This window comes from Gopherus flavomarginatus, chromosome 7, assembly GCF_025201925.1.
Source record: "Gopherus flavomarginatus isolate rGopFla2 chromosome 7, rGopFla2.mat.asm, whole genome shotgun sequence".
In the NCBI taxonomy this organism is placed as follows: Eukaryota; Metazoa; Chordata; order Testudines; family Testudinidae; genus Gopherus; species Gopherus flavomarginatus.
This window is the reverse complement of record NC_066623.1, coordinates 33,907,329-33,931,216: the sequence shown is the minus strand read 5'-3', so window position 1 is coordinate 33,931,216 and position 23,888 is coordinate 33,907,329. Positions and strand designations below refer to the sequence as shown.

The following is a 23,888-nucleotide window of genomic DNA, read 5'->3' as shown; positions in this document are numbered from 1 at the left end:
TTTATTTCTGGGACTAGCCAGCACTGCCCATCGGTCTCCAGGAAACTGAGATGTATGCCATTTTGACTAATGTTCATAATAAATGACAATTCCTTGTGATAGCCACCAGTAGTAAAGTTTTCAAAAGGAAAAAATGCATGTTAGGAAAAGTGAGTTTGAAGCCATCAGAAGAGACTCTCATGAAGTTTGACTGTTTCCATTTCTCTGCAACAGTAAATATATATTTTGTCTAAATATGCTGGGTAAAAACTCTTCTGTAGATCCATTTGCTAGATCAATGGAGTCTTTTTCTTATGTCATCCATGTGGTTGCCAACTGTTGCACTTTACTATATATAGCAGTGAATGTTGAGATTTGGAAACAGAGGTTGCCTTACCAGGTCAGACCTGAAGCCCGTACAGTCCAGTATGCTGTCTCTGACAGTGGCCAGTACCAGATGCTTTAGAGGAAAGTCAGACACCTCACAGAATACAATTATGGAGTAAGTTGCCGATAGGACAATTTTTTTCTTACCAGAGGCAATTTGTAGTAGTGTGGCTTATGCCCGAAATCATGAGGTTTTCTCTCTCTTAAAAAATGTTTTCCTATCAAATGTAACTGGATAGTCTCGTTGTCCATATAAACGAGAGAGACAAGGTGGGTGAGGTAATAACTTTGATTGGACCAACTTCTGTTGATGAGAGAGACCAACTTTCAAGCTACACAACAGAAGTTGGTCCAATAAAAAAACATTACCTCGCCCACCTTGTTTCTCTAATATCCTTGGACAAACACTGCATTCCATATAAATGTCTATTTCTTCTTCAAGTCTTGTTAAGCTCATGGCCTCGATATTTTGTAATCATGAGTGCCACAAATTATTTCATTGTTTGCAGAAGACCTTTGATATTTTCTAGGAGGTAGCCTTCTTGTTAGTGAAATGTCTTTTCTTTGCCTAATGAAATTCCATTTTGCTTTTGTTGAGAAGTAAATCAGTGTAAATGGCAGTTCTCACTTGCATGCCTCAGGAAAATGTGGGCAGCTTATTAAACTAATAACAGATCTCATGAACTTTCCAAAGAGAGGGAGGTTGGTTTCTTTCATCCACCTGAACTCAGTGACCCATTTACCTTCCTCTGGGGGTACCACATTGGTCTGGAGCTCTGTCTCCTGAGCGGGGAAGGACAGAAAGAGGGCTATGGCAGGCTGGGCTTCCTCAACACCCAGGACTCAGCCTTCCATCTCCTGTAGGATAACAGCCTTCTCCTGCTTCCTGTTACAGACCTGTAACTCAGGTGGTAGCAGTGTGTGCTGCAGTGCTGAACACGCAGCGTTCAAATCTGCTGATGATGCATGGCTATTAAATTTTTACCTTTTTCCTTAAAGAAAACAATGTTCAAAAAATTTTTTTTAAAAAGGCTAGAAAATTGGGTTGCAAATCAGTCACTCGAATTAAGAAATGACAGTTTTATGGTTGCGCACATGGTCTTTTTAATTCTGCTGTCTCTAAATGGGAGTGCCCAATTTACCTTTCCTACACCATTCATTAATCTGAGTACATCTATCTTCTGTGCACTTCCTCTCTAAATTAATATTCATCATCTAAACACTGTAATGTAGAAGAAGTTAAATGTGGGCTAAAGGAAACTGTAGAAGTTCATGAACAAGCTTTGAGAAATTAAGAATAGTGCTGCAAGACAGTTAAAAGTTGGCATGCATAAAACTCCCTTATTGACTATTTACACTCTCCTTAAAAGAGAAGACCAGAGGTCTGAAAATGACTTTTAGTTTTCTCGGTCTGCTAAATTCATTATGTGTACCAGGTAGGCAACAAGCGTAAAAGGAATGTCAGCCTGGCCAGGGGAATGGGCAGTTTCAGAGCCCCCTATTAGCTAGTTCCGTCAGCACTGCCCACCTGTGGCTTACAGTGTTTAAAAATTCATATTTGTTTGAATAGCTGCAATATTACTGCAGTGCCTTCAGTAATGGCGACTGGTTGAGCCTCTAAGGATGTGATCCAACTCCTGTTAAAATGGGTAAAGACTACCATTGGCTTTAATGGGAGTTATAGCAAGCCTAAAAGAATTGCATTCACCATAAACAGGGCAACTTTCTTATTACAGATTTTGTGGGTCAGTATTTGGGGGACTGCAAATGCTAACCATGTGATTTACACCCTGCCGAAACAAATTCCTTTTTTCTAATTGATTGACGCCTTTAGAACAAGCCACCTGGTGGGAAAAGGTTGTGCAGAAATATGATTGGGAGGGTTATACCATATTATCTTCCAATCCTGGAAGCACTGTCCTATTTTTCATGCCAGTCAGAAGTATAACTATCTAGGCATCTAAAAGTCCAGTATAGTTTATTTCAATCCACTCCTATGCATTTTACTCCATTTGGTCAGCAGTGTACCAGTCTCATGACTGACTTTCACTATTTCTCTTGCCCCCTCACTTGCAAACTCAGTTTGATTGCATTAAGATTTGTTAGTGCAAAATGAAATGTTTTTTGGCACTGTTAGCAACTTCCCTGCAGATTCCATACATTTGACACAGTTTGGAGCAGTTTATATGTCTAACTTGTCATATTATGCAGAGAACTGAAAACATGCAAAGCTGCATATCCTTGTAGTTGACTGGTCTTGGTAGTTATATAATTGTTTCTTGGATAGCAGGAACCACACAATGTCATTTCCCTGAATTTTTTTCATAATCATAATTCAAAAACATAAATCTACATAAAAAAATCACTGTAAAATATCCAGTATTTTATTATGATATTTAATGGAACAATTGTATATGCTCCCAAACACTTTTAGTCTCTACATTCTCAAAAGAAGCTTTGTACCCATTTTTACTAGTCTCCGAATGTATATGCCTCTTCAAAGTGGATCATTTTTGACAGCCCTGGCAGGGGGCTATAAGAAAGTTTTATTGCCTTCTGCTGAATTCCTTTTGTTTATTGTAACATGATAAAAATTGTTACCATATGATAGTCTAATATTCTTATATTTAAGCACTGGGGGGGGGAAGATGCTTTAAACTTTCAGCTATGAAAGTCTCATGAATAGAGCAGTTCATCAAAGTCTGCAGCATGTTTTTTGGGCATGGAAAGTGAAATTTAACCTTAGATTTAATTATTTTAAGCTTAATTACAGTAAGAATTTTCAGTTTGGAAAAGCTATTTAATCAAATAGTGTAATCATATAACTGTGTGAAAAGGTAGCTCTTGTGGAAATATTCTAATTATCTGATTTGTGGGCTCATTTCTCGAGATCATTAAGTCTTTTTCATGTATAAATATAACAAGTAACTGAACTTGATAGTCCTATTAAAAATAGAATAAAGGATAGTTTATATGTTTGGATTGATTTAAACAAAAAGGTGAATGGTTTCACAAACCAGTTTTCCCAGTGCAACTGTTTAGACCTATGATTAAAAATTCAATCCAACCAGATATAACCTATGCATATTTTTAATGAAAATGGATAACATTTAGGTCACTTCTGTATAGTGTTATGTGGTGTGTAGAAGAAGAGGGTTGTTTCCTGAGGTGTGTTAAGAGTAGGTTGAAATTCCATTAGATAAGTTTCAACCTGGAATGAGGCCTGTTGTGCCAACTACTACACTTCTTCGTCTTCCCCTGCCAGTCCGTCCCTAAAGACCTAGCAAAGACTTTTGTTTTATATCACATGTAAGGAAAAGGTCAGTTTAATTCATGTTTATAGGGCTGAATTTTCAAAAGCTTAAAAAGGTGCGGATCCCAATCCGCATACAAATCTGATTTCAAGTATGGTCCAGGTTCCACAATCAGTAGAATTAAAATGATGCCCTATAGTGGTGGTATTGTCACCTCTTGAGCCTCTAAGGGTATGTCTACTTTGCAATTAGACACCTGTGTCTGGCCATGCCAGCTGACTCTGGCTTGCAGGGCTCAGGCTAAGGGTCTCTTTAATTGTGATGTAGGCACCTGGGACCCTGCTCGATGGGCCAACTGTGGGTGTCTAATTGCAGTGTAGACATACCCTGTACTGATTGCATCATTCTAAAGGAACCCTGGTTCCTTTAATACTTACGATCTAAGGAGTATGTGCTATACTGATTAGCCTGCTAAAACAAGGTGTCTAAATAATGCCAATGCCTTCATGTGTGGTCAGAGTGCATGGTGGGGGGAGGCGGTTCTGTGATGGATACCATATGATTCTGCCATATGTCTACAAATAATAGATTATACTTGGCCTGATTGTAGTTTCCATTGTTCCAGCTTGTCTTTATCTTTTTCAGAGTTCCACAGTCTTGAACTACTGGATATCTGGCTACTACATGCCTGAAGATGTTGATTCACAGCTAAAGTCAGAATTGGTGATAGATGCTGTGTAGATGCAAAGCAGCGCAATTCTGTATCTCTCTTAATCTTTCCTGCTCCCTTTCATTCCCCAGAGGTCTCCTCTAAGGAATTTACTACAAATTCACTGACTTCAAGTAGATGAAAATCAGAAGCCTGTTCTTCACCACAGTGAAAAATCCAAAGCTTCATATGTAAATTGTCCATATAAACTGAACTATGATGGCTTGTTTTCCAGAAATAAATCAGAAGACAAGAAAGGACTTAGCCTAATTTATATTGCTTTGCACTTTTGTCTGACTTTAAAGAAAAATATTCTGCAGTGAAATTTGGGTGCCAAACACATACCCAGAATGTACAGAGTTTTTGCTTTCAAAGTCACCATGCTCCTTTAGACTTCATGACAAATTCAGAGCCTGTTTTGTTTGATAGGGGTGTACGTTGGACTATTAGAAATATTTCTGAATGGATCAGTAATATTTTTGGATTACAGTTTACTTGTTTCTGCACCAATACTTTCTTTTAATTTAAACATTACCTGTAAATCAGGCTACATTATCTAAACTAGTTGTATAGCACCGTCTTTTTTTTTCTTTTAACTGTGCCCTGTAATACAACCATCCTACTTTTCCTAACGTTTGGTATAGTAAAATCTTTCCATGTGTGCTTGCCTCATAATTTCAAATACTGTATAAGCATGTCGATATAATGTACATAACAGTTTAACCTCCAGGTGCTAGAAGTCAGGATCTCCTGACACTACACACTAATACAAAATGTGTTAGCACTTGGCAGCAGGACATTCTAACTACTGGCACTGAAGGGATTAATATGAATTACATAGAAATATTTCTTTGCAAAAGGAAGTTTTCAGTATTCATTAGGATTTTTTTTAATGGGAACTACATATTTTAAAATGTAATTTCTAACCTTTTTAAAAATTAAAGTTTAATTTATGTTCTGTATCTTATATTTTGTGCCGCAGTATTTACAAAACATTTTTTTTAATTAGTAGGTTGCCACACATGCCTACAGATGTCCTTCCACAGCATTCGTTTGGCTGCTCAATGGAAAAAATGCCATCAGCCCAAGTTACATTTATTTAAATATGTAACTTGTAACAACTGAGGCGAGGTAGAAGCCCCTTCAAGGAAGTACTGTGATGACCAGATTTAAAGTTGAATTTAAGATCACTTACCCATAGCTGTTACACCATGACCTTGTTGTGATGCCATGGTCAATGTTTCTCTTCATTAGCATGTCCTTATTAGGAAATGTCTTAGTAGTTCCTTCTTACGTTGTCGTGGTTCTTCTGTTTCTAATTTATACAGTCACATTTATTTAATCATATTTCTCTTTGTGAAAGCAAGACCCAGATAAATGCCGTCTTTATAGTATTGTCCTATTAAGTTGCCATGTAGGACTGCAGTTTTCAGTAGTTTTCTTTAATGCTTAGTTTGAAAATGCACTAAAACCAAGAGTGTGTAAGATATACCTATTGTCCTGGGGGAGAAATATGTTGTCACAGATATGTAGCCAGTCATTTCTCTATCGTCATTTGTTGTGTATTTCGTCTTCTGTTGGCAGCACTTTTTGGTTTCAGATTTTCCCTTTTTTGGTTGAGGGGAGTTACAGAATGTCAGTGATACTTTAGATGACCAGTGATTTAATACTAAACTTCCAGTGCAACAGCTATGGTTAGATGTCATCCACCTTCATGTCAGGCAAATTCAGAATGAAGCACACATCAGATGTTACTGAAATGTCAGAGTGCAACTTAGTTAGTCCTCTATTCCATTGAGAGAGAGGTGTTGGGATCAGTGTTTGTTAGGAAATTCCCTTTAACTTGTTACTACAAAGATATTTATTTCTTCGAGATGATCAAACCTCATGAAGTACAGAAGATATCATGTTTCGATAAGCGTCTGTAAGATCACATTTTGGTAAGCTTGGCAGTAGTTTGTGAAAGTGGCTTACTTTACCCTTTTCATCTAATAGCTTTAATATTAAACTGTTTTTAAAAAAAAGACATCCGTTGCAGCCCTGAAGAAATAGCTATTTGTTTGTGAAGAATGGAGTCCCTTTTTATGCATGTGTAAGATTAAATTCATGTTTTTCCTTGGGAGATAATGGTATTTGAACATGCAGTCTCACCTTCTTTGATTGTGCTTTGTGTAACATAGCAGTGGACTTTGTGATTGGCACCCAAGGAACTTGGCTCCTGGGACTCCTGGCTGCACTCTGGACTTTGTTTTGCTAACCATAATTGAGCAATTGTACATTACTGCTATATTAATGTTTCAAAGCACTGGGATAGTCTAATTCTAACTTGTAATTATGTTTGCCAATGACCCGTTTGGAAAGTTTGTGTATGAACAGCGATTGAAACTGTTAAATTGTACAGATATTGTTCACGATCTAAAGCTTTGTACCGTGGAATGTGCTTAATAAAAAAATTGAACTTCATTTGTCCAATAAATTGCTAAGTAATGTCCTCTAACCCAATGTCAGTATTATGCATTAGTTAATCCAAGCATAATGCATAGTACCTTCCAATGCTAATTCAAAGCTAATGCTCTTAATACAATGTTCCTGTACTTTATTGTATTACCTTATAAAAACTTTTCTAGCACATCAATGCTTCTAACCAATAATAGTGATGTGTAGTAATTCAGTGCTGACTTGGGAGTGGTGTGATTCATAAGACCGAAGGCCAATACTTTAGAATTTGAAACATGCGTATGCGGGGCACAACTGCATGGCCTGGAATGTGTTAAAACATTTCTAAAATGTTTATCTTAATTCCCTTTAGTTGTTTACTAGCTACAGATCAGAGTCTTACCTATCTCAACACGGTTATTCCTTGCCCAAACTGGTTCACAAGCAGCACTTAAAGTGTGCTCATGATCAGAATAGTGACTCAACATATCTGCTTTACTAAGATTCTACTCTGCCTCATGGAGTGACAGAATTGTCAACTGAGTTCTGATGGGTTCTCAAGCAGTTGGTGGATCTGTGGTGACAATCGGGGGCCCTAATCTGTAGCACATTCTACTAAAGCTGTGGCATCAGTAGAGAGATAAGAGTTTGCTTGCTGCCAATTCACAATGTCCAATTGTGGTGGCACTGTGGCCAAAAACAACACAGAAGCCTTGTCCTGCTGTGAACCTTGTAAATTAGCTATGCTGTTTGGTGTGAGTGAGAAGGTGTGGGGAGAGAAGAGAAACCTGGAAGAAACCTTATACAAAGTTGTGGAAAGTTGGAAATTTAACCTGTATGGCTGGTCAGTATTGGATGTTAGTTAATTCACCACTGACAGAGGTATCTGTGCAGTTGGCATAATATTGTACAAGCTTCCTACCTATACTTGTGCTCGGTACTGGGGATCACTGTTCTGCAGGTGGTGCCATTTTGGGGGTAAGACTGAAAAGGAGAAGCCATAACCTCAGTGGTTATTAAAGGTACCATGAACCTTTTTCTAAAACTAGTGTCCTGGCTAGATCCTAGTTTCACTAATAACATACCATCTCCCTAAATTACCCCCTATAACTTCAGTTGGGTAACTTTATTCTTCATGTCCCATCCTGGTGACTATTGGATAATGTTGTTCAAAATAACTCGACTTTCTCTCAATATGGATGTATTTCAATGAAAGGGAAGTGATCCCCTATGTATATAATTTTGAATGTTTTTAGCTCATTCTAGATTAGAGGTTCTAAGTAAAAGGTCACAAAACACTAATTTTTCTAAATCAGTCTGAAAGTCTGTCACCTTATCTGACTAAGCCTTTTAAACTTGTGAGATTTCCTGTTTTGTTTTGTTGTTTAAAAAAAAATCCTAGAATGTAAGACTTTCTACGTCTAGATGCACTCAGACTAAACTTCTTCAAAAGTTGTATATCTCGTTCTTACTAGGGTGGCCTTTGATTTTCTTTGCAGTCAGCACTATTTGTGATACAAAATAGCATCAGATATGTCTGCCTTGTTCCCAGTATAATTTTGTACTAAATTAGTCAAGACATCATCGTCTTTGCTTGGTGTGCTCACACCCTTGTATGATCTCAGGATTCCTCTTGACTTCTTTTTCTTACCATAATTGAGAGTGATATGTTGTGCTATGCATGATGCAGCAATAGTGGCCCAAAATATCAGGCTCAGAGCACGGGGCATCCTGCAGCCAAAAATGAGGAACATCTGGAAATGAGTGGAAAGGAGTCTGAATATGATGCAGTTTCAAGGTCTGAGTTAGCCTTGTATATTAAAACAAACAAACACTTCATAGTAGACATGGACTTGATTCTTTCCCCTCCACTTCTTCCCCACTTGTTCCTTTGTCAAATTTCATTGTTGCTTAGTACTGTGTATAGTTGCTCCTTGATAACCTCTGGAAAAAACAAGTCTCAGCTGTTGATCTGTTTTCATAACTAGATCACTGTTAGATCCATCTGTTCATTGCTGGGAGGTTTTTTCAGAGATCCTGATTATACCAATGTAAGAAACACCATTGTTCCACAGGGGAAAAGATGGGTAATGTGCAGTTTACTGTGAGAGTTCTAGGATGATGGTGTGGGTTTAATCTTGAAAACAAGATCCCATCTGTTGTGTGTACATATTAAAAATCCTCTGATGCCTGATGACCAAGGAGGTTTCCCTGATCTCCGTCTTTTCTACCTCAAGTGTGCCGTGCACTAATTTATCTACTGATCAGGAGACAGCCACCCTGGAATTGGCTGCATTCAGAGGCAGTTTATGTACATAGTTTGTGAAGAATTTAGAGATGAAAGATGCTGTGTATTTGTGAATTATTACAATTGTATTGTGACCCAAGACATTTTTGAAACTTGCAGGTGAAAACAGAGTGCCCTCAGTGTCTAGTCTGATGGAATTGTGAATTGGAACTGTAGGCTTCCAATTATAACAGGAGTAGGCAACCTATGGCATGTGCGCCGAAGGCAGCATGTGAGCTGATTTTCAGTGGCACTCACACTGCCCGGGTACTGGCCACCAGTCTGGGGGGTTCTGCATTTTAAATTTAATTTTAAATGAAGCTTCTTAAACATTTTAAAAACCTTACTTACTTTACATACAATAATAGTTTAGTTATATATTATAGACTTATAGAAAGAGACCTAAAAACATTAAAATCTATTACGGCATGCAAAATCTTAAATTAGAGTAAATAAATGAAGACTCGGCACACAACTTCTGAAAGGTTGCCGACCTCTGAATTAGACCATCAAACAAAGAATACTTGGCTTTGGTGACCAATGCACTGTTTGTTCATTTAAGTTTAATTCCCATAAATCTCATTTCAAGTCACCAGCAGCTGAGGCTGGCTACTGTACAAGTTTAATTTTGAGCTAGATAATAGTGCACATCCCAGCAAGGTGCTAGGAAACACATCTTTACTAAGCTAGATTTATTTCAATGAGAGAGATTTTGATGAACTTCCCTTACTCTAGCAATGCAGATTTAAATAGGTCAGGTCTCTCAGTGACTGATTTTTGTTTTAAAAAAAGGGGGGATGGGGGGCATAAATGTAGTGCTCAGAATGTCCACTTCCCAGGAAAGCTCTACTGGGACCAAAAACAAAGGAAAAGATCCATCACATCAGGAGATCTCTTCATGTGCTTATTTTCATGTGGCAGAGGAGCTGGGGATCCAGTGAGGTGTTTAGGGCAACTTGTATATGAATATTTACTGTAAAGTGAGAAGGGGTATATTATTCAGTGCCTGCCTGATAGTCCTTCCTGCTCGTTAACATGGCCCTGTCCCTAACCCATCAGTTTGATCTGTGCTAAAACAGTATCAAGTCTTTGTATAGAATTTGATCAATGTATTTAATGTGACCCTCTTTCTTATCAGACAGTGCCTAAATAAACTAAAGCCGGCACTCAGGCTACATCTGCATGTGGATATTTGAGAGACGATAAATTTCAGAGGGGGAACTCAAAGCCAGGGCTGCCTCCTCAAACTCTTCTAGGTCTAATAAATTGTCTAGTGTTGCATATGTACAGGAAGATCTCAAGTGTTCGTACAGATTCATAAATTTTGAGGTGAGAGGGCCAGTGAGATCACATACTTGCATCCCATAGGCCATGGATTCACTGAGTAATCACCCAGTAATTTTGCCCATAACTTCTGTGTAAGCTATATTTTGCTTCTTCGAGTGCTTGCACAAGTCGATCCCATTGTAGGGGTGTGTGTGCCCACGCGCACAGTTGTCAGAGGCGTTTGCCTTAGTGGTATCTGTAGGGTCAGCTGTGGTGCCCCCTTGAATGCTGCACTCGTGTCGGTGTGTTAGATGCCGCCGACCCTACGTCTTCTCAGATCCTTCTTACCGCTCATGACGGTTGGTTGGAGCACCTTGTCTTGCAGATTGCAAGAGCGTTGGTGGTTCTTTACAGCCTTTATCTTCTTTGTATATAGTTTGTAGGTACTTAGCCAGCCATTAAGTTAAGTGTTAGGTTAGTTGGTAGTTAGAGTCCTGACTGGGACATCATCCTGGAGCTGGGCAAGCCCTGTTCTCCTGGCTTCAAACCATGCTTGATATCTGTGACCCCCATGACAGCTGCCTGAAGTGTTTGTGGGTATTCCCATAGAAAGGACAAGGGTCAAATCTGTAAAAGCTTTCAATCTAGAAGCCAAAAGGAGCGGGATATCCGCTTGAGGTCCCTCCTCATGGAGGCTGTGCTTTGTCCTCCATCAGAGCCCTCCCACTTGGACCCTATGCCAAGCACTTCAGCTTTGGTGCGGAGCGCACCACTGGGCACCGGGGTCCACCTGATACTGTTCCCTCTCACTGGTGCCTAAGAAGCAGGAAAAGAAGAGGAGCTCCCTGGCACCAGAAGGAAAAAGGGCTTTGGGCAAAGGACTGATATCAGACCATGTGCCTGCCCTGGAGCTTCACGGGGGTACCGTGGAGGCCAGACCCCTCCAGCCTGACCAGGGATCCAGCTCCAAGGGCCCTCATTGTGTGAAGTGGCCCTGGCAGCTAAAGAACAAGTACGCAAACCGGCACTATAGGCACTACACCAGGCAGCAGACTTGGCTAAGATCCCAGCATCTAAGGACAAGCTGATCATGCACCTTCTCATTTCATCATGAGTGGTCCCTCTGTCCAGAAGTGGTCAGCTTCATCTTGTACAAGTGGGGGAACTCCCCAAGTGGACCTGTTTGCATCCCGACAGAACAGGGAATGCCACGTTTTCTGCTCAATTCAGGGGATCAACAGAGGCTCTCTGTCAGATGCTTTTCTGCTCCCATGGTCGGGGGCTCTGTTTTATGCCTTCACCCCAGAACTGTTAATTCAGAGTCCTCATGAAGATCAAGCAGGACAGGGCGAAGTGATCCTCATAACGCCAGTGTGGCTGCGCCACCACTGGTTTGGCACACTGCTGGACCTCTTGGGGACTGCTCCATTACACTCCTCCGGCCAGACCTGCTGTCTCAAAACCATGTCAGTCTTCTGAATCCGAACCTGGCAATGCTGCACCTGATAGATTGGCTGCTGCATGGTTGAATGAGCAGGAGCAGCAGTGCTCGACTGATGTCCAACAGGTCCTGTTGGGCAGCAGAAAGCCCTCCACCAGAGTGACCTACCTGGCCAAATGGAAGTGGTTTGCCTGCCGGGCCTTGGATAAAGGCATTTGGGCTGAGAGGGCCTCACTGCAGTTAATCCTGGACTATCTGCTGCATCTCAAGCTCCAAGGCCTATCCCTTTCATCTGTCAAGGTCCACTTGGCCGCTATTTTGGCCTTTCATCCGCTGCTTAAGGGAATCCGTTTTTGCCAAGGACATGATGGCCAGGTTCCTCAAGGGCTTTCAGTGGCTCTACCTGCACATCAAGGACCCTGTTCCTCTGTGGGATCCAAATCTAGTGCTGTCACAGTTCATAGACCACCCCTCCTTCGAGCCTCTGGCTTCCTGCTCTCTCCTTTTGTGCTGGAAGGTTGCATTGCTGATCACAGTAATATCCGCTCACTGGGTCTGAGATTAGGGTGCTCACCTCGGAACTGCCCTGTGTATGGTCTTTTACAAAGACAAGGTCAAGCTGTGGCCGCACCCAATTGCCCAAGGTGGTCTCTCAGTTTCATACAAGTCAGGACATTTTCTTACCTGCCTTTTCCCCAAAGCCATGTAAGTCAGAGGAGGGGCATAAGCTGCATCCCCTAGACATCGGGAGGGCACTAGCCTTCTACATTGAAAGGACCGAGCCATTCTGCAAGTCAACACAATTGTTTGTTGCAGTGGCCGACAGGATGGAAGGTCATCCGATATTCGCTCAAATTATTTTTTCTTGGATCACCACCTACATTTGCTACTGCTGTGATCAGGCAAAGGTGCCACCCCCAGTGATTGTCATCGCCCACTCGACCAGGGCGCACGCCTCTAAGGCAGCTTTTCTGGCCTAAGTGCCTATCCAGGACATCTGTAGAGCAGCCACCTGGTCATCTGTCCACACTTTTACATACCATTACACGCTTACCCAGCAGGGACAATGCTGGTTTCAGTAGGGCAATATTACAAGCCACTAAACTGTGATCTCTGAGCCCACCTCCGAGGATACTGCTTGTGTCACCTAGAATGGAATTTACACCAAGCAAGCCCTTAAAGAAGAAAAAATGGTTACCTACCTTTCATAACTATTGTTCTTTGAGATGTGCTGCTCATATCCATTTCATTATCTGCCCTCTTACCCCTCTGTTGGAGTTGCCGGCAAGAAGGAACTGAGAGGGTGTAGGTTCAGTGGCACCTAATATACCAACGCATGAGTGCGGCATTCAAGGGGACACCAGAGCTGACCTTATGGATACCGCTAAGGCAGAAGTCTCCAACTGTGCATGTAGCATGCACACACCTAAAATGGAATGGACATGAGTGACACATCTCGAAGTACAACAGTTACAAAAGGTAGGTAACTTTTTTTTACAAGCACAGCCTGTCTTGATTTAAACCTTTCAAGTGATGGAGAATTCACTAGATTCCTTGCACCATATGTTTTTTCTGGGAAGTCCTGCTGAACAGATGGTAGCACTGGGGTGGATTGTTTCTAGAATTCCATAGTGTAGACATGGCCTGCAAATAAACTAGGTTTTGTAGAGAATTAGGGTCTAAATTTTATATGCAACAGAAAATTGGCTTCTGAGCCAGTGTTGATTCTGTGTAATGCCATGTAAGAAACTGCTTTGTTGGGTCTATCTGTTTCTCATATTTATTACAAGCCTCCTTAAACCCTAAAATAGGTGCTTCTCAACCTTTTTCATACCAGCCCCTCTCTTCCCCCCACACGTTCATTTGACAGTATGGGAAAGGCAAGGCACTTGAGACTCCCTCCCCTGCAACCATAATTGTGCTGCATGTCTTGCTTTTTTGGAGCTCTGCTGTCTTGTGAAGGTGACACATGGTGGCATGGAATATGGAATGAGAGCTGCTTGCTCAGAGTCCTTATGCTAACATGTCTTGAATATTTTGGCACAGAGTGTGCTGAGAAATAACCAAAAATAAAGAATTGTAACTAGCTTGTTGGAAAGGCAGAGTGAGGGTAGGAACTTCTGCTTAGGCACTAATATGTGTGTCCACATAAACAAGTTATTCAAAGCAAAATTAATCTGCATAAGCATGTGTGATAGCTAGAAAAACAGCCACTCTACAAAGAGGTTGGTTGTGTAGATTGTCAGATTAAATCACACGTCATTTTGGTTTGGTTGGTCACCCTCTCCAAACCAGAGCTCTATCAATGGGTTTAACTTTAGGAATGGGTGCCAATTAGATCTAGTTACTCACCTAATTAGATCTAATTGTGTGGTTTAACTTTATGTTCTCAGTCAGTGGGATGTCTAGAATCCTGTTCTACAGGATGGGGTAGTGTATTAGGTTGCTGGGGATGGGTATGAGCTGAAGAATCACTGGAGCACTTAAGGACACTGATGTATAATGTAGCTAGAACAGGGGTTTTCCAAACTTTTTGCTGGCATGGCCCCATTTTAATGAAATCTTTCCTGTTGAGACCCTAGATAGCATGGAGGACCCCATTTTGAAGAGCAAAATGGCATCCTCTGCTCAGCATGACCTCACACACACCATACGTGTGAGGTCACACCAAATGGAGGAAAAACTGGTGTCCCCTGCACAGCATGCTCTCACAGGTATGATTGCATGCAAGATCACACTGTGTGGAGTATCAGGGGTAGCCATATTAGTCTGTATCCACAAAAACAGCCAGGAGCCCAGTGGCACCTTAAAGACTAACATTTATTTGGGCATAAGCTTTCGTGGGTAAAAGAAACCCTCACTACTTCAGATGCATGGAGTGAAAGTTACAGATGCAGGCATTATATAATGACACAGGAAGAGAAGGGAGTTACCTTACAAGTGGAGAACCAGTGTTGACGACCAATTCAGTCAGGTTGGATGTAGTCCACTCCCAATAATAGATGAGGAGGTGTCAATTCCAGGAGAGGCAAAGCTGTTTTTGTAATGAGCCAGCCACTCCCTGGCACCTATCAAGCCCAAATTAATGGTGTTAAATTTGCAAGTTAATTTTAGTTCTGCTGTTTCGCTTTTAAGTCTTTCTGAAGTTTTTTTGTTCAAGAATAGTTACTTTTAAATCTATTATAGAATATCCAGGGAGATTGAAGCTTTTGTATGTTACCATTCCTGATGTCCGATTTGTGTCCATTCTTTTATGTAGGGACTATCTGGTTTGGCCAATGGTATATGGCAGAGGGGCATTGCTGGCACGTGATGGCATATATCACATTAGTAGATGTTCAGGTGAATGAGCCCTTGATGGTGTGGTTGATGTGGTTGGGTCTTCTGATGGTGTCGCTAGAGTAGATATGGGGACAGAGTAGGCAACGAGGTTTGCTACAGGGATTGGTTCCTGGGTTGGTGTTTCTGTGGTGTGGTGTGTAGTTCCTGGTAAGTGTTTGCTTCAGGTTGGGGGGTTGTTTTTAGGCAAGGACTGGCCTGTTTCCTGAGGTTTGTGAGAGGGAGGGATCGTTTTCCAGGATAGATTATACATCATTGCGCATTATCAATGCTTGCGCACTAAAGCTGGGACAAGTAACAGAGGAATGGGGAGGTGCACGCCCAGCCTCCGTTTTCCCAGGGGTAAAGTGGTGATTCTGCTTTCCCTCAACCATGTACCCCTCTGCCAGTGGTTTGTTTGATTGCAACTTGTGCTTGCTCATAAGAGTCTGCATACCCAGCTAATTCACCCACTGAATCCACCTTTTTGTCCCACAAATACTGGTTTATCACTGCACATATTCAGGAATTGTTCCTGAGTAACCAAATCACACATTCCTTCAAAGCTAGTAATGCCTTTCCCCCTCACCCACTTATCTACCAAATCTCTCATTTCATTTACATAAGCCACATTACTCAATCCAGATCCACTCTTAAGACTCCTGAATTTAACCCTGTAGGTTTCAGGTGTAACCTGAAACTATTTCAAAACCAGTTCCTTAAATTTACCATAGTTTGAAGCATCATCAATAGGCATCTTATTGAATATGTCCAGAGTTCTGCCGGTCAATTTTGCCATTAATGTGGTCATCTTTTGGTCTTCAGGGATCGCATGGAGGGTGCACAGTCTTTCAAAGGTGTCGAAATGTTTGGCACTATTGCTGGATTCATCATACTGTGGACATAGTCACTCCCATTTGTGGATTTTTGGGGAAGTGGAGCCAGCAGGTGGCTCCATCTCCAGCAGGTGGCTTCAACTCCATGACAGCCAGTTCATGCTTCTGGGTCTCCTCTGGGCCTCTGTAGCGCTCTCGTGGGCAGCTTCCTCCCTGGCTGTTTCTGCCTCCATAGCTCTCTTGTGGGCAGCTTCCACCCTTGCTGTTTCTGCCTCCATAGCTCTCTTGTGGGCAGCTTCTTCTGCATTAATTTCTAATTGTCTTAATTCCATCAGTCTCATATGTTTTCTTTCTCTTTTGCTTCCTGTCTAGCCAGCTCTAGTTTAGTAGCTGCTTCACTGGTAGTCATTTTCCTGCTTTCCTGTGCTGGGCCATACCCTCTCTACAGTTCACTGAAACTAGGATGCACTCAGCTCAGGGGCTTCTTAGTTAATAGAGACTTTCCCAGTATCCAGTGTACAGACTTTCTGGGTAATTAGCAACTTGTGCAGGTTTAGCTCCTTTTGATCTTCCCTCTTACTTATTTTGCTTCCTTTTTCTGTCCCTACTTCCCTTGCCCGAAATAAGCAAACAGAAAATAACAAACCAGTAACCACTTTGTCGGTTCTCCAGCCACCACATTAAAACTCATGTAAAATCACTACCAGTATCTCAAAGCAATCAACTGTGCACAGATCCTGCTGACTACGCCACTGTGACAGGTTAGATCACAGAACCCCCTTGGCAGCTGCCACCTGATGTGTCAAGAGTACTTCTGCCCCTGCTTTCCTGCCCTGTCAGGCAGGGCACTGAAGTCCTAAGCAGGTTTGAGCCAGACTCACTAGCCTGCTGCAAACCCAGACCCAGGTCTGAACCACATCCTCTAATAGCTATAGGCTAGACTGAAAGCAGCTTACAGAAGCGTTCTTGTCTTTAACACTCAGATGCCCAACTCCCAGTGGGGTCTAAAACCCAAATAAACCCATTGTACCCTGTATAAAACTTATACAGGGTAAACTCTTAAATTGTTCACCCTCTATAAAATGGAATGAGACATATCACAGCTGTTTGGCCCCCAGGTATTAACAGATACTCTGGGTTAATTAATAAGTAAAAAGTGATTTTATTAAATATAGAAAGTAGGATTTAAGTGGTTTCAAGTAGTAACAGAACAAAGTGAATTATCAAGTGAAATAAAATAAAACACACAAATCTAAGCCTAATACAACTGAGTACGGGTAAAATCCTCACCAGTTCCAGAATGTTTCCTTTTACAGACGAATCTCCATTTAGTCAGGGTCCAGCAATCACTCACACCCCTTGCAGTCACTGTCCTTTGCTCCAGTTTCTTTCAGGTATCTTTGGGGGTGGAAAGACCCTCTCTTTAGCCAGCTGGGCTAAATAGACTTTCTCTTGTGGGTAGAGACCCCCTCTTCTCTCCTATGCAAAGTCCAGCTACAAAATGGAATTTTGGAGTCACCTGGGCAAGTCACATGTCCATACATAACTGAGTTCCTTACCAGCCAAGCCACATTCCTGGGAAAGCCCAGATATGGATTGGTGTCTCCAAGTTCATTGTTGGCTTAAGTGTTTCTTGACTGGGCACTTACTGAGAATAGTCTTTTCTCAGGAAACTGACCAACTGCTTCACTACAGCCTACGTAGAATCAAACAAGTATACAGCCAATATTCATAACTTCAAATACAAAAATGATACATGCATACAAGTAGGCTTAATAGATTCAGTAGATCATGACCTTTACAGAGATCTGTTACATGGCATATGTAGCTGTCAAGATTCCTTCCCCGCTCTGAACTCTAAGGTACAGATGTGAGGACTCACATGAAAGACCCCCAATCTTATTTTTAGCATTTTAGGTTAAAAACTCCCCAAGGCACAATTTCTCTTATACTGTGGATTAAGTAACGCTGCCGCCACCAAGTGATTTTAACAAATATTTAGGGAGGGCCACTTGGAGCCCTGCCTTCCCCAAATATACCCCTAAATCCCTTTTCTGGGCAGACTTGAGAAAAATCCCCCAAGCCCCTACACCCCCTTTCCTGTGGAGGCTTGAGAATAATATCCTCACCAATTGGTACAGGTGAACACAGACCCAAACACTTGGATCTTAAAACAATGAAGAATCAATCAGGTTCTTAAAAGAAGAATTTTAATTGAAGAAAAGGTAAAAGAATTACCTCTGTAAAATCGGAATGGTAAAGTACTTTACAGAATAACAAAAGACTCAAGAACACAGGATCTCCCCTCTAGGCAAAACCTCCTTTTTCACAAAGGAGAAAACTAGCCAAAAAAAGAGCAAACTAACGCATTTCCTTGCTAAATACTTATTAACTTTATAGGAGCTGGATTGCTTGCTTCCTTGATCTGTGTCTGGCAAAAGCCCACAGAACAGACACAGCCTGTCTCCACCCCAGCCCCCAGGTTTGAAAGTATCTTGTCACCTCATTGGTTCTTTTGATCAGGTGTCAGCTAGGTTACCTGAGCTTCTTAACCCTTTACAGATAAAAGAGGAATTAACCCCTTACAGGGTAAAGAGGGATTTTGCTACCCGTAGCTGTACGTTTATGACAGTAGCATAAAATACATTCTAGTTATGTTATATATACACACCACTACCTTGATATAACACAAATTTGGATATAACGCGGTAAAGCAGTGCTCCGGGGGGCAGGGCTGCGCACTCGGGTGGATCAAAGCAAGTTCAATATAGCAGGGTTTCACCTATAACGTGGTAAGATTTTTTTTGGCTCCTAAGAACAGTGTTATATCATGGAATTGGTGTGTACATATATACACATTCATAAGCATAAAGCCTTATGGGTGGCACCGTCACAGTAAAGTACGTTGATGGAAATCGTTTCAAAGAAAATTTTTTGTTTTGCAAAGAACTACCAGGTCCTATGACTGGAGAGGAAATTTTCAGTGTGACAACGGCCTACCTTGAGGAAGGAGAACTTCACAGTTTGTATTGATGGGATAGCCTCTATGACTGGCTAAGTGAAGGCGTTTGTAAGCAAGGTAAGTGAACAAAACCCAGATGTGCTGGTGACCCACTATTTGCTGCACCATGAAGCTCTCATTGCCAAAACACTGCCAGGTGAACTGTCTTCTGTGTTAGATAGAGCAGTAACAATAGTGAACTTTATAAAATCGTGGCTCTTAAAATCACACCTTTTTTTCCTTCTCATGTAAGGAACCGGGAAGAGAGCACCAGAGTTTACTTTTGCACACTGAAGTATGCTGGCTTTCCCATGGAAAAGTTCTCTCACGCTTGTATGAGCTGAGAGAGAAGATCAAAACGTTCCCAGCATTGGAGAAATCATGTACATAGACTTGATTGCTGATATGACATGCTGCGCAAAACTTGCTTACCTGCAGGGGCGGCTCTAGGTATTTTGCAGCATCAAGCATGGCAGGCAGGCTGCCTTCGACGGCTTGCCTGCGGGAGGTCCCTGGTCCCGCGGATTCGGTGGCATGCCTGAGGGAGGTCTGCTGAAGCCACGGGACCAGCGGACCATCCGCGGGCGTGCTGCCGAAGGCAGCCTGCCTGCCACCCTCGCAGTGACTGGCAGAGCGGCCCCGGTGGCTTGCCGCCCCAGGCACGTGCTTGACATGCTGGTGCCTGGAGTCGCCCTTGTTGAACTGTGGCACTTTGTGGTGGTTTTATGATAAATAAATCCATTCAGTCTGGGGAAGGAGTAGATTTCCCTGCATCTCTACTGTGCATTTTGCCTACCTTGAGCTTTCATTATTGTTTATTATTTTAATTTGTAGTCCTATTTTAATACTGGCTGGTTATACTCCAGCCAACCTTGTAAAATCACAAAGAATTTGTAACTCTCATGAGCAGGCTCATTTTTTTTTCATTACTTCCATCTTGCCTCATGATGAAAATTATTTTGTAAACTGTTTTTCAGGTGCTAAATTAAACTTCTGCTTACCTGGCTGATATATTCTGCTACGTCAATGAAATGAACAGGAAAATGCAAGGTAGAAATGAGTATATTCTCGCCAGCATAGAAAAACTGCATGGGTTTAGGTCTAAATTACCTGATAATGTGAAAAAGTAGAAAAGGAACAATAGAAATGGTCCTCTTGACAAATGCAGCAGATTCTGCTAGCAGTATTTTGATCAAAATCAGTTCTGAGAACTTCAAAAATCTGGAGGAAAAATTCAGTTCATATTTTCCTTCAATTAATATAGATTTCAATTGGGTCTGGGATCTTTGAAGTTCCTCTGCAATGCAAAGCGCTAAGAAATTACAATTATTGCTCCAGGCCAGCTTGCTGAATTAAGGATGGACGGCACTGTGAAAACAAAACTTGAGGATACGCTGTTGGACTCTTTTTTTGGGTTGAAGGTCTGAGGCAAATATCCTGTAATCTCTCTCCATGTCTTCTCCATTCTGTTGCCTTTTTCAATAACATTCCTGTGCCAGTTAAGTTTTTTCAAGTCTGACTTACATCACGAACAAACAGTGTGTCTGAGGATCGTGAAGCGAGAGCTCAGAGTGGCACTGTCAGCATTTCTTCCCAGGATTAAATGACTGTGCATCAAGACAAGCTTGGATGTTTCATTGCAGGTTTTTTGTTTATTTTTAACTTTTTAAATGTACTTTGTGATCATTCATCACAGCCTGTGACTCATGGTGTGCAGCACTGCTCTGTTCATCAAATTCAGGGCAGCGTTTTGGAATTCCATTCTGTGTCAGATAGTGCTAGGCTTGGAACCCTGACATGGAGTTTGGCATTTGATCGGGGGGGAGGGATTAGCTGCTTTGGTGGGGGGGGTAGTGGCTGCGGGGGGGGCCTCCCCAGATGGGGGACTGAATTAGCTGCCGTGGTGGGGGCGGGGTTAGCTGGGTGAGGGATGCAAGGTGGAAGTTTTGCCTAGGGCGCGAAACTTCCTTGCACCAGCCCGGGTTGCAGAGGACAGCCCAGGGGTAGGCCAACGCAGCAGGTCCAAACCCTCCTTGCCAGTGATGAGTAGGCTGATACTGCAGTCTGCCCCAGGGTGTGGGGCTAGACGATGACTGGCAGTAGCCATATACTGAGGCGAGGTGGGGATAGTGGGTGGAGGAGACCGTAAGAGAGAGAGGTTACTGCCAGGGGGCAGCACCCCAGGTAAAAGGGGCACCAGGTCCAGGGAGGGACAGGGCCACCCAGAGGATTCCGGGGGCCTGGGGCCATCGGCGGCAGGCGGCTCTGGTGGACCTCCCGCAGGCATGCCTGCAGAGGGTCCGCTGGTCCTGCGGCTCCGGTGGAGCATCCGCAGGCACACCTGCGGGAGGTCCACCGGAGCCGCGGGACCAGCGACCCTCCGCAGCCATGCCTGCGAGAGGTCTACCGGAGTCGTGGGACCGGCAAGCAGCAGGGGGCCCCCCGCGCTGTGAAATGTCTAGAGCCGGCCCTGTTCGGCGGCGGGGGGCCCTTCCATTCTGGGACCCACCGCGGAAGTGCCCCGAAGACCCACGGCGGGAGCCCCCCGCCGGTGAATTACCACTGAAGCGGGACCCGCTGCCGAACTGCAGCCCGCTTTTCGGCAGTAATTCGGTGGCGGGGGGCCCCCGCCGCAGGTCTTCGGGGCACTTCGACGGCGGGTCCCTGAACGGAAGGGCCCCCCGCCGCCGAATTACCGCTGAAGAACGGGTTGCACTTTGGCGGCAGGTCCCGCTTCGGTGGTAATGCGATGGCGGGGGGTCCTTCCGCCCCGGAGCGGAAGGACTCCCCCGCCAGCGAAGACCAGGAGCGGAAGAAGCTCCGAGGCCCGGCCCCGCAAGAGTTTTCTGGGGCCCCAGAGCGGTGAAGGACCCCGCTCCAGGGGCCCCGAAAAACTCTTGTGGGGGCTCCTGCGGAGCCCGGGGCAAATTGCCCCTCTTGCCCCCTCCTCTGGGCGGCCCTGGGGAGGGACACGGGGCCAACAGCAAGTGGTAAAGCAGACCATTGGCCTGCAGAGGGCACTGTGGGCTGGAAATCGAGCTCATTCCCTGAGAGACCAGCAGGAGGCACCACAGGGTTGAGTTCATGCCCTTACAATCTGTCTTTCACCCTACATTCATACCAAGCCAGCATATCAGAGGGAAATATGATACTGTAAAAATAACTGTTCTATAATCCAATTGAAGTAGATTGGGTACAAAGAACTGGCTTCAGAAGCAGTTGCCATCTTTCATGAACAAACACTGCTTAAAGTCAAAAAGCACATCTCAGTCATTTCATGAACTAAATTAAGGAAGCATCTGGAACAACCTGTTTTTCTCTTCCTCCCTAAACTGCATAGAGAAGCATGCAAACAAGCTTACAGGAAACATTACAGAATCTTCCTGCGCTGAAAGGATCTACGGGACTTTCCTTTTATCTGTCAACCTATCCCCTTTGTAAACAGAGATCAGTCCTTTTACTCCTAGCTCTGGAAATACTGTGGCGAGAGGAAAATGTATAGGGTCAGGCTGAGAGCAAATTTCCTTCAGTAACTTGCAAATGTGAACTCCCTTAACTCCTGTACACAGAGTGTAAAAGTTTTGGAATGTGTTAGTAGTAAGAGAATATCTAGGCAGGGTTTGTAGTCTGGTTTTTATCAATCATTACTCTGAGTTCATTTGCGCCTACACAGTTTTGCCTCTTGCTTGTACAAGACTACCTCTCTCCTGGCTGGCAGGTTGTGACTATCGTGGGAGGCTGTGATCACAGTGAGTTGAGGCAGTCCCTTGGGTGACTTGGGCAAAACCCATGGAGAGCTTGTCAGATGAGGACTGAAATCTGGACTCTGAGCCGGTATTCCACAGGAAGTCAGTGAAGAGAGCAGAACACTGGAGTGATGTGGTCTTGGCATCCTGTGCTACTCAGCAAGCCAGCTGCCGGGTTCTGAATCAACTGGAGACTGTTTTCCAAAGGTTTAATTCCTAGGTACAGTGTATTAGTGATGGAGCCTGGAGATTGTGAATGGGCAGATCACTGTGGCCAAGTCTGACTGTAGCAGGAGGGATGCTATCTTCTGGTGTAGCATGAGGACACTTCTGGTGGCAGGTTCTTCAAAGTGCTTTCCTCTTTCCCTGCCAGCATGTGCTCTGGATTCCAGTTCAGCCAGCTGCCCTTCATTCGTACTGCAAACAGGAGGAGGCTGCATAGACAATGAAAGGTTTGAAAGAGAGCAGCACAGATTTGCAGCACTAAGTGTGAAACTCAAGCTGCTGTGTCCAGGCTGCTCTATTCTCTTCCTCTGTATGTTGCTCTTCATGTATTTTTCACCATAGCTTTATCTCATCCCTGTTGTAATTGGTTCATGTTAGAGTGCAAACGCTGATTGAGTTCACTTCTGTTGTTTCTGTTGGGCTACAGTCCTCTGGATCCCTTGTTCAGACAAAAAGTAGTTGATATATGGCAATCGGAATGCTAAGAGTGGGCCAGGAGTAGAGACGACACTGGCATGCATGGTCTTCCCCCTTATGCCAACCGTGTAAGAAACGCTAGAGAAAAGTGTTACCTCTTTTGACCTGAGCAGCTAGCTGCAAAGTTGGAGGTGTATTTATATGGGGGGGGGGGTGTACCCAGTTGGGAGAAGAAATTGGTTAGGAAGGAAGATGGTACATTTTTTGTAAATAAAATTGCATGAAAGGTACAAGTCCTGTTTCCCTGATCACAGGAAGCATCAAATAGGAGAGTTTCCTTGCTCACCTCTCCAAGTCTTTTTCACACACAGGCCTTGTCTACACTAGAAAATTAGGTCAGTTGAACTATGTTAGGTGTTGTTAAGACGACCTAAGTCCCATGTAGATAGCGTTAGGTTGACGGACAAATTCTTCCATAGACTTAGCTATTACCTCTTGGGGAGATGAGTTACCTACACCAGTGGGAGAAACCCCGGACAAATTCTTCCATAGACTTAGCTATTACCTATTGGGGAGATGAGTTACC

The 23,888-nt window shown here is 43.2% G+C and overlaps 1 protein-coding gene across 9 annotated transcripts in view; it reads left to right on the top strand.

Annotated features, from left to right (window-relative positions):
* Positions 1–6,792, top strand: part of FBXW11 (F-box and WD repeat domain containing 11) — a 131,666-nt gene extending 124,874 nt beyond the window's left edge. For all 9 annotated transcript variants that reach the window (XR_007775508.1, XM_050962694.1, XM_050962693.1 and 6 more), the window contains one exon: positions 4,266–6,792. The gene's annotated coding sequence lies outside the window, so the exon portion shown is untranslated. The remainder of the gene's footprint in view (positions 1–4,265) is intronic.
* Positions 6,793–23,888: the final 17,096 nt, after the last annotated feature.